Below are 12,029 nucleotides of genomic sequence, written 5' to 3'. Positions count from 1 at the left end.
GTCATTTCCAGTTACCCAACTGGTTCCAGTTAGAAATCATTTCCAGTTGGAAGTCATTTCCAGTTACCCAACTGGTTCCAGTTAGGATTTCCAGTTGCCCAACTGGTTCCAGTTAGGATTTCCAGTTGCCCAACTGGTTCCAGTTAGAAATCATTTCCAGTTGGAAGTCATTTCCAGTTACCCAACTGGTTCCAGTTAGGATTTCCAGTTGCCCAACTGGTTCCAGTTAGGATTTCCAGTTGCCCAACTGGTTTCAATTGGTTTCAACTGGAAATTGTTAAATTCCAGTTAAAACCAATTGAAACCAGTTAAAACCAATTGAAACCAATTGAAACCAGTTGGAAATCCAACTGGTTTCAATTGGATTTTGGTCCTGGGTAACCATGTTGGAGCAATCTGCGATTAACGGTTGACCGGGAAACGTTGATCCCATGATATCTCCTCCACAAGCGCCAAGACGGCTCGTGGGCAATTTCCGGTTTCTGCGGCTAAAATTCAACAGTTGGCGATCATCTCTTCATGTGGTCAATCTGGGACGTCCTGGAGATTTCCGTGGCCGCACATTCCCCGCCTCACGTTGACGTTTCAGGATCTTAGAGACTGCACTCTGTGATATCCCTAGGACTTCTGCGATATCAGTCTGCTTGTAGCCCCCCTGTCGCAGTGCTACCACTCTCTCGCGTGTTGCTGTTGCCGTTGGACCAAGCATAGTCCAGGGAACGTCTCTACCAATTTTTATTTCAAACGGTACAAGGAACTCGAAAAAATGCAACCTTCTTGTACACAGTGCTAAATCAGGGAAAGGGACAGAATATCATATGCATAGGCTTTTATAGTCTACAACAAAATAATTTATTACGTAATCCAAATTTCTCATGTTATAATGTCACCTGTGTAATGGGGAAACATTATGTAAACACTCAATTACCATTTTGTCTACGCGTAGCCTTTCAAATACCAACAAAACTCGATTTTTATTCAAAAATATTTTATTCCACCTTTATGACCAACAGTGTACTTTAAAATCTAATTTTATGGGGATGTCATGTGTCATCCTGTTCACCAACACTGAACTTGAACTGCCGGAAACTTACGTCACATTTTCCAAGGTCAATCCCAACACCAGCATCAGCATCTAAAGCCAGGATTAATTCAAACCATGTTGTCTTTTATTTGTTGTGTTTCTGATCATTTCTATGAATGGACAGATTAATATGTATCCTCTTTGTCTTTTCCTCGCTATTTTTAAAATCAAATCTTTATATTATGGGCATCAGCTAGCGCAGAGAATTGTCTCTTTTTTTCATGGGGGGGGGGGCATCTATTGTTGCTTCCCTGTGCCCTACCCCCCCCCCCCCAAACACAAGAGATAATTCTCTGCTCCACTGTCCATGTTTTCTTTTCTTCCCCTTCTTTAAACTCATGATTGAAATTTTAAGAAATGTGTATAAATGTAGGAAGTAATTTTTGCCCCCAAAAGTCTGAAATTGATAGATATTATTAAAATATTACATAATAGTGTAAAAATATGGTGATAACTGATATGCCTTCTTCTGCTCTAGCTCTCTGTGTTCTTTTTACCTCAACTCATCCTTCTCAAATTCATACACAATTTTCTGTTAGATTTATACCTGAAATTTCCATCTCTGTTTATGTTTAGGATTTGTATTTTCCACTTGTATTGTATATATATGCTAGTAAGTAGTATCTTGTTTTGCTTTATTATACAGGGCCCCAAAGTACAACAGTATTACTGATGGGGTTACCCTCTTTAAATAATACCAAATAAATAAATAATAGTTGTTCATAACAGTATCTTTATACTTTGTGCCCTTTGAACAATTTGAATATATAGGATTGGGAATTAGGCAAGGTTCTTAAGATTTGTTAACCCTTTCTGAAAATAAAGTATTTTTTGAAAGTCTAGAAATTTAGCAATGAGTCTTCTCATAACTTTCATATCATTAACCTTAATATGTGACGTGTTCATTCATCTACATGTAATAGACATAATTAATAGCACAATGATCTACTTTCATACAAGAAGTTATACATGTACTGTAGGTGCACGACAGGCGCGGATCCAGCCATATTAGACACAATAGTATTTTAGGGGCCATATTATTTTTGCACTGTAATCTGTCTCTCAAAACTACTATGTCTTATCCAGCTGGATCCACTTCTGTTGCATTGTATCAACCATCCTTTTAATAGCTCAGAGCTCTTCACTGTAGGAATTAATCATGTGTATATATCTATTCACCTTTAATACCTGGGTTGATTTTTGGTGGATATAATACACATTACTTTTATTAACTTTGTGCAAGCATTATCCCTAAAATTGTGATTGATTTTTATCTGGGTTTTTTTTCTTTGACAGAACTTCATCATGAAGAGTACCTTAATCTCGACAGAGGAGATTTCCGCCATCAGCGTCCAAGATACCGAAAAGGTGCTCGAAAGAGGCTCTGCTTCCCTTCAAGACATGACAGCGAACCCCCTGTAAGCTTTTCCAAGTCCCGTCAGGAGAGAATACCTCCTGCAGACCACAAGGATGCAGGTTTACTCAAAGTCAGCATCACAGGAAATGAAATTGGCAGAGAGATGAGTGATCATGCAGTCGCGGGTGGAGGATTGAACTTGTCTACTGAAGGAGCCGATGATATGAATGAGTCTTTTGAAGCTCTGATGCCTGATCTATCATTCAGCGACGGTACTGATCAATCAGCCAAGAAGATGGCTCAGAGAAGTAACGAAGTCACACCTGAGCCACCTGTCCTTCATCGAATAGATACCGGTCCCAGACCGCATTGGTCATCTAAGGAAGATATGAACCTATCAGTGAAATCTCCAGTTACCAGATCACAGTCGAGGAAAGAGGATCTACAGCTTCTTAAACTCCTGTGTTCTGATGATGACACTACCTCGGAAAAGCCACTGCCTTTATTTTCTCTATCCAAGGATAAAAGAAGGCCTGGGTTTCCTTTTCATGTTGCACCCTTGAAAGTAAGCGAGCCAAGGGAAAAGTCGCTAAAGAAGAGCGCCGGTCAGATTGAAAAGAATGATCTGAACACACCACTTGCGGAATCAAGCATAAGTGCAAGTATCATGACTAGATCTTCTAGAAAGAGAAAGCAAATGGTGTGTGGTGAGAACAACCACTGCATTGATCTAAATGCTATGGCTCCAGAATCACTAAACTTACCTGACGGTGAAGCTGAAGACTTGAATGGGAACATTGCGAGAAATAGCACTGACAAACAAGGTATCAAGCTAGATAGAGAAAATGACAAGGAAAATAGAAAAACTGTAGGAAAGAGTGAACTTAAAGATTCAAACATTCCTGGAAATCATCTGAAGTTAGTTGATAAAAATCAGGAAAATTCCAAAGAGCCTGACTGCAAAAGCCTCAAGTTCTCTGCCTCGGCTGAAAACCTAACTACATGTATTTTTAATGATATAAAAACAAATTGTATACAGGATGATCCAGTACAAGGCAATGATATCAAAGAGATGCAGTTTGAGCAAGGAATTGCTAGTCAAGTAAGGGGATCAATGGAGTCTACTGTATTAACCGAAGGCCTGAATGGGTTAACAGAGGAAACCTTAGAACCTACTGCATTTCCAGAAGTTTGCCATGATAAAATCTGTGAGGAGCCTCAATCACAAACAGCATCTTGGCAAAGAGCAGGAGATCATCATCCAAAGACAAAATTATTGCAAGAAGGAGATGATTATCAAGAAGAGAGAGAAGTATTGCAAGGAGTTGACAAAATAAATGGCATGGAAAGCAAGAATGGATCTCACAGCAGAGAGTGCAGCGAGGATCGAAGTAGCCAGGTAATTGCAGAACTTGCTGAAATGCATACTGTTGACAACAGTTCTGAGGAAACTGATGACATCTCTGATGAGACAACTGTCGGACGAGAAAGAGGTGTTGACGCAATAGAGTGCAATGTAAAGGATACTATTTCAGGTGACACTGAGGAGCCGATCAGGCAGGAAAGTTCAAGACCCCCTCAGGTTATCGGGGCTGATAATGAAAACAATACGTCAAATACCAAGAAGTGTCTAGAACACAATCAAGAGACTGTAACTGATAGCAGATTAGATGACATGAGTACTGTTAGAAGCAACATCACAAAGCCATATAGCCAGAAGAGACAAACGCTGCCTCAAGTAATCAATTTTGATAATGACACCAAGGAGTTGACTGGAAAGAATGGTCCAACATCATCTCAAGTGATGGAGGCTGATGATGGCTTGGAAGCATTGAGTACTGTTGATTATGGCACCAAAAAGCGAAATAGCCAGAAGACTCCAGAGCCACCTAAAGTAACCAATGGTGATACAATGTTACATGAAGCGATTACTGCTAAAAGTGACACCATGGAGGTAAATAGCCAGACGAGTCCAGAAGCACCACAGTTGATCGAGACTGAGGATAGATTAGATGAAATGAGTACTGCTATTAATAGCATCAAGGAGTCGAATAGCCAGAATAGTCTTGAACCATCTCAAGAAACTGAGGCTGATACTACATTAGATGAATTGAAGAAATCTTCAGGGTTAAGAAGAGAGGTCATTGACAAAATGGAGATTGATAAAGATAGTAGTAGAGGAGAAACAATTCAACCTGTGAGCCATAGGAAATCAAAGGCCACATTTTCACCACAGGGTATGAATAGATCTGAAAGAGTTTGTACAGAAGCTCAGCAAACCATGGTAAATGTTCCCCAAGAAGTAAGTCATCATGGACTGTTTTCCAAAGGAGGAATCAAAGGTGGGGAAACAAGTATCAGCAGGATGACGGAAGCCTCCAAATCAACCAAGTTTGAGACCTGTGTGATTGGAGGGGTTGGATTTGATTACAGAACGGCCTGTTTACCATGTGGTCCACAGAATAACCCAGTAAAATGTGATCTCTCGCCCACCATTACCCCACGGGATACATATGAAATGTTCGCAGCCCCAAACTCGTACGGTGATTTCAATGGTAGATGGCCCATTACTGAAGGAAATAGGGACTATGCATCCACACGGGGTAGAAGAGGCAGAAAGAGGAAGACTGAACTGTGGCAAAGAGCTACGTCTTATCCAGATGGGAATTTGAATGCTTACAACATGCCAGGAAATGACTTTGACTTGAAGATTGCAGCACCAGGGTCATACTGCTTACAAAGCAATGGCACCTTTACAGTGTCAGGTCCAATGCTTCACAGTCAATCCCAGGGGTTTAGCAATGCAGGAAGCTACTGTGAAGATATGACTTCGGTGAAACTATTACGGGGGAGAAATGACCTTGATCTAGCCAGGGCAGCTTTACCTGACAGCGGAATGGGTCTTCAGGGAGCTTCCAGAAAGATGGAGTTTGATCCTTCTAGAATTGATCGGAAGGACTATGAGGATCACAGAAATTCTGCAAATATCCTGAGTCAGAAGCATGTAGGATACAATGACCCATTCATCCAGGGTCAGTTTGATGGACTTTGTATGATTGACAGCAGAGGTTGTTACATTCCTGTAAATCCTTATGGTCCTTTGATCCCTCCTTCAGGGTTCCAAGATAGATATATTGGTCCTTTAGGCCAGCAGTACTACCCTGACCCTAACCAATATAGAGAGAGTCGAAGTAACATCAAAACAGACAAAGAAAACCTCTTTTTGTGTGATAAGAAACAGAGGAATGGCGACTACCAGTTTATGGTTGAGAATTCCCAGTCAACTTTAAAGGCTAGTGCAGATGGAGACAGAAGGTCCATTGACAGCAATCAACAGACTACTGAGATGGAGGACATACTGGATGCCTTGAAGATACTCCTGCGTGATGCCTTTGACCCATCTGTCGCAGATCCTGGAGAACTTTTAGCAACATATGGGGCAGAGCTTTTGAAGGACGACGAATTGCGAATGGATTTCATTCACTTCTGTGAGGAACTGTTGAGGTGAGCACATAAAGATTATATACTCACGAGCATTTATGCTAAAAAATGCTTCATACTGGGAATATTGTTACGGGTAGATGTTATTTGAAATTTAATCTTCATGATGTACAGCTTGTTCATGCTACATAAATCCCAGACAGACTGATGATAATCCTGTATAGCTGTAGTGATTTGACATTTTCTAAAATTACATTTTTATTGTAGTCATCATACTCTATAATTTTTCCATATCAACAGATCATTTTGGTTTATCATAATACAGCAAGGGCATTGTACAGTGATGTTTTATGTAAGATGCGTGAATGATGTCTATGTACATATACATGAAGCTATGATTTTGTAAGATCTGTCAATTCTTTCAAAGGTGTATAAGTTGGATTGTTGTTCCACTGAATTATAGCTAAATTCACTTTGTCTCCTCCCCCCCTTCCCCATCTCTTTATCTCTCTATTTTGTCTCCTTATTCCTCTGCTCTCCATTCATACCAATATATTCACAGCTATGAGATAATGAAGAACCAATCAGAAGGGTACTTTCCAGGTGCCTACGGGGACTACCCCTACCCAAACCAAGCTCCCCTATGGCCTCCAAACCAATATCCCCCAGGATGTTACCCCAGTGACATTGCTTATTTCTTTGACGGTGAGTCCTACCTACCAATGCGGGTCCAACCAGATCAGCAAGGTAACATGTGCATGATGCTTCCTGACGGCCACCCTGATCAATATGGTCCCAAAGACTTCATACCGATCTACGCAGGACCGCAGGGTCTGTGTGTGAACATTGATTCTTTCACTAATCCTGGAGCAGAAAAGGATCCAGAACAGCTTACAGGGAATCCTATTTTTGCATCACGGTCCACTCAGATCATCAAGGCAACATGTGCATGAGGCTTCCTGAATGCCACCCCAATCAGTATGGCCCCAAAGACTTCATGCCAATCTACGCAGGATCAGAGAGTCTGTGTGTGAACATTGATTCTTTCACTAATCCTGGTGCAGAAAAGGATCCAGAACAGCTTACAGGGAATCCTATTTTTGCATCAGGGTCCACTCAGATCAACAAGGCAACATGTGCATGATGCTTCCCGACGGCCACCCCAATCAGTATGGTCCCAAAGACTTCATGCCAATCTACGCAGGATCAGAGAGTCAGTGTGTGAACGTTAAATTCATTCACCAGTGCTGTAGCAAATTATGATCAAGAGCAGGAAACATTTATCCATTCAGATCACAAGCAACTGAAGAAGTCGGGATCAGCAATATGTTCTGACCACTCAAAGAAAACAATTTTCTGAGGATGACTCTTGATCGAAAGAAGAAAGTCCCTGTTTTGCTAAAATATGCATGTACACTGAATGTCAACAAAATATATAGATAATTTGTTGGTGCTTGTGCAAGGAACAATTGAACTATTATAATGATTACTCAAACTGAGATTGCATGTACAGTATGATAGTACAGTGTACAATTTTATTGTACATATATGTCCACTGTACGTGTGTGCAATACAAGAAGCAATAGGTCATATTTTGGTGCATTCAAAGTTTGTATGTACTGAGCTACGTAGATAAAAAAAAAAGAAGCAAGTGACACCGCATTTCTAGATAAGAAAAACATCATTTTGATACCTTAAAATATTTTTGTATATAGTACCAATTCTATTTTCAAAAATATATTCAAGATACAGAGGAGGAAGAAGAAGAGGAAGAAGAAGAAACAGTTTTATGAAAGTATTTTTTAACTTGATGTAAGAATGGGAAAGAAATACATGTAGCAATTCAATGCAAATGAAACTTCATGTATAGTATGAGGATTGAGGAAGTTCATATGTGATCTGAACTATATTTTAGAACATGATTACATGTTTATAAATGAATTAGGGAGAAAATATGTAAAAACTTATACGAATGAAACTTAAATTCATGCTTATATTACACTCTTGATGTGCTATCTGTACTTTCAAACATGTATACCAATTATATTTGAAAAGGCTCCTGTATTCTCAAATAGAAAATTGTCAGAAAATGCATCTTTTAAGTAAAAATATTTTTAGCAAACTTCCGCAGATGAAACCATATGTGAATATGAGGAAGTTGATGTGTGATCTATATTTTTAATATGAATATCAAATACTATATTTGATAAAAGACCTTTGTATTTTCAAATGCAAATTATTTTATCAGCAAATGCATATTTTGTGATGAAACTTTTGGTAGACACATCAAACTATGAAAGATTCAACACAGTATATTGTATGCATTTTTTTTCTTCAAAATACTATCTTTGATGTTTTATGGTATGGTGATTAGTCACAGTTTATACTTGTATATGTACGGTAGGCATGTATGTGTAGAAAGCTACATGAGTGACTTAATTTCACCATTATTAAACTAATGAATCTTCTTTAGTACATGTACTCATCATTAAGCTTTGTTTCTTGTCATTTCATGAAATGGAAAAGTGTATGAAGAAGCAAGTTTTTAAAACAATTTTGGAATTTGTCTCCTTCATTTTAAATGTGTAGATTACTATTTGGTTAGCATGAAACATCTTTATTTTTAAAATATAGTATATATTGATGAACCAATTTATTGTTAAATTTGGCTAAAGATTATAATTTTCAGTCAAAATTGCATTCTGATGCAATCAAGCATTTTTGTGCATAATAGATTTTCTTATAACAGTTTTTTGTCATTAATTGAATTGATAAATTCATTCACTATTTTAGAATAAATCGATTTTACTGTTATATCAAAAGCACTCTTGAAAAAAAATGTCTTGTGAAACTTGAAAAGTAGCAATTTTGCATTTATTTGTGTTAACTCAACCTTGACATGACTGATCCGTAATTTTACACAGAAACTGATATTCTAGAAGCGAAGAAATGCTTCAACCAGGTTATCTTTTTCTGCTCAAACCTTATCGTTGAAAAGTTATACCACTTTGATTTAGGGAAATTTTCTTTTGTCTTGTGTCTACCTTTCGTGGTCCATTTCATTGATCTATTACCATATTTTTCTACTTTTATGTGATTCAATTTCAGTTTTATTTCATTTTACATTAAAAATTGTACCTTAAAGGTTTTATTTGTATGCATACATGAGGTAAAATGTCTTTAAAAGATATCTTCAATAATAAACAATTCAGAATAAAAATCTTTAGTCTGTCCTTCTCGTTTTGCCAAACCAGTGAACATTTCATGAAAAGACTTGTCAGATTTTTTATCCGACAAGTCCTGATTTATCCGACAGTTACCATAGGAGCGGTGCCTCTCTGTCAATCAAAATCAAGGAAAGTTGTCAGTGCTGATATCTTGTTGGACAACAATGTTGATGAAACGCAGCCTAGCGCCTTGTAACATAAAAAGATTCAATCAATTATACAATGAATTGCATCTGTAAGTCATTGGTTAAACCATATACAAAACCAATTTATTGACTTTGAAATTTGGTTGTATCTGTTTGTGTAACAGGGCCCTATTGATATTTGATTCATGAGTGGAGAAAATGAAAGCTTTCCACTAAACTTGTATGAATTGTGTTGAAGATGGGATGAGGGTGGGGGATTGAAGAGCTTGGTGTCTGAAGGAGGGGGGGCGAGGGGTAAGTGATGGTGTTGAAGAAGGGGGGAGAGGGGGATAGAGAAAGAGATATAGACAGATTGAGATAAAGGAGGAAACGAAGGGGAGAGGAGTGGTAGAGATGGAGAGAGAGGGCAAGAGATGGAAGGATTGAGATGTAATCACAACTGAAAAACCCTAGACAAAACTCAGAGGGATCGAGAGGGAAAAACGAGAAATATGGATGGGTTGAAGTGATTAATGACAAGAATTGTGAATTTCTCGAAATCAAATAAAATCTCAAAGGGAGAGAGAAAAGGAAAGAAATGAACAAAGATGGGAAAGAGAGAGAGAAATGGAAGGAAAGAATAATTGAGATTCGAACACAGCTATAAGAAACAATATCAATCCCCAAATTGCGCGTCTAATTGGTTGGCAGTCATATTGCATTTGATTTTTGAGTTGTGTTTGTTTTCAACAGTTGCGTTTTGTTTTGTTTGTTTTTTGGAATCGGGTCTCCGATGGAGAAATAGTGAGAGAAAAATATAAAAGAGAGGGGGTGGATGATGTCATTACTGGAAAGACATTTACCCGAGGACAACAAGGTGGGGGGAGTGGTTATCTCCCCCTCTCCTCCCTCTATCCGTTTCTCTACCTCCCTCTCCTTTCTATCTCGCTCTCTCTCTCTTATGTCCATTTGTCCTCTCCATCCATATTTGTTCTGTTTTATTCATATTTCATTATTTTCCAATATACCGGGCCTATAATCGATTTGGATTTCATACAAACCAAAGCCTGATTGTTTTACAGAAATGGATAGAAACAAAATATGGAATAAAATCATCCCCACGAAGAAAGAATGGAATGTAACAGATTAGAACTTAATAGAACTTTTAAAATAAAGATGGAATCAAGATCATCTAAGATCACGTTTCTCAGGCGCGGATCCAGGAGGGGGCCGAGCCGGCCCGCGAAATTATTTTTCCCACCGAGTTCTGGACCAACATATGAATATTCATGACTTGCGTCTTCGGATTGAGAGTACGCATGCGCGTGGACTTGGCCTCGACCAGTGCCGATCGTAAGCATTCACGTTGCTCAGAATGAATTAGCATCGTCAAATTACCGGTATACCTTACATAGTTACATCGGCCTTATAGGCTTAGATCTATATATACATCCAATTCTTAAACACTTATCAAACTAGCTGCCATTAATGGCAAGACATGTGCTAGGCAGGGGCCGCGGAACGGTTTTCAAAGTGGGGGGCTGAGCCAAAAGTGGGGGGGCTGGGGGCTGACCATGCAAAAAATCACAATCGTATGGTCATTTTTACGATTTTGTACATGGTTTTGGGAAAAAGTGGGGGGGGGGGCTGAAGCCCCCCCAGCCCCCCGCTTCCGCGGCCCCTGCTAGGGTAGGGCTAGCTTAGGCTAGCGCATTAACTTTACCTCAAATCTGGACCTGTCTAATGCCTAATACTAATAGGAATAGCCGACTAATGCCATGGTTAACTTCGAACTTGTTAATTCCGAACTTTACGTTTGATTAGGTTTAATTGGACCAATAACTTTTTTACCATGGTTTAATATGTCTAGTCCGTATACAGAACCAGTCCTAGATCTAAAAAAAAATATCTTAGTTCTAGTCTAGTCTCTAGATCTAGACTCTGATCTACGCGCTATCAGCATTGAACCACTAGTGTACCAAGGGGGGGGGGGGGGGCAGACTGCCCCCCTGACGAGTCACAACTGATCCAGGGGACGTGCCCCCCCCCCCCTTGAGAAGCCAAATTAATAATTTGTAATGTCAAAATGCAACGAAAAAAGACGTATGTCCCCTCTTTTGAACGTGAAGGTCTTTTTTTTTCTTGTCAAATTTTTTTCAGCTACGAAATCCTTAATTTTGGGTGAAGACGGGGATCAAGATCACTGACGTTAATTTGTGATTGACGTTATAATACGTTCCATGCACAAACTGGTGTACCTAGGATTTTCCAAAAGGGGGGCAAATTTTTTAGAGGATATTTCGTCCGCGAAAAAATGTGACAAGCCCCCCCCCCCCCCCCATAAAAAAGGGTCTTCACCCCAAATTATGGATTTCTTAGCTGAAAAAAAAAATTGACAAGAAAAAAAAAAAAAAGATCTTCACGTTCAAAAAAGGGGACATACGTCTTTTTCATTGCATTTTTACATTACAAATTATTAATTTGGCTTCTCAAAGCTAGGGGGCACGTCCCCTGAATCAGTTGTGACTCGCCAGAGGGACAGTCTCCCCCCCCCCCCCCCCCCTTGGTACACTAGTGGTTCCATGCTGATACAGTGTAGATCAGAGTCTAGATATATAGACTAGACTAGAACTAAGATAAAAAAAATTTAGATCTAGGACTGGTTTATATACGGACTAGACATATTAAACCATGGCAAATAAGCTAATATTTGTCTAAACCTAATTAAACGTGAAGTTCGGAATTAACCAGTTCGAAGTTAACCATGGCATTAGTCGGCTATTAAGTGTTGTAGT

The sequence above is a fragment of the Lytechinus pictus genome, chromosome 9 (genome assembly GCF_037042905.1).
Source record: "Lytechinus pictus isolate F3 Inbred chromosome 9, Lp3.0, whole genome shotgun sequence".
Classification (NCBI taxonomy): Eukaryota; Metazoa; Echinodermata; class Echinoidea; order Temnopleuroida; family Toxopneustidae; genus Lytechinus; species Lytechinus pictus.
Note: the sequence above shows the minus strand (reverse complement) of the source record.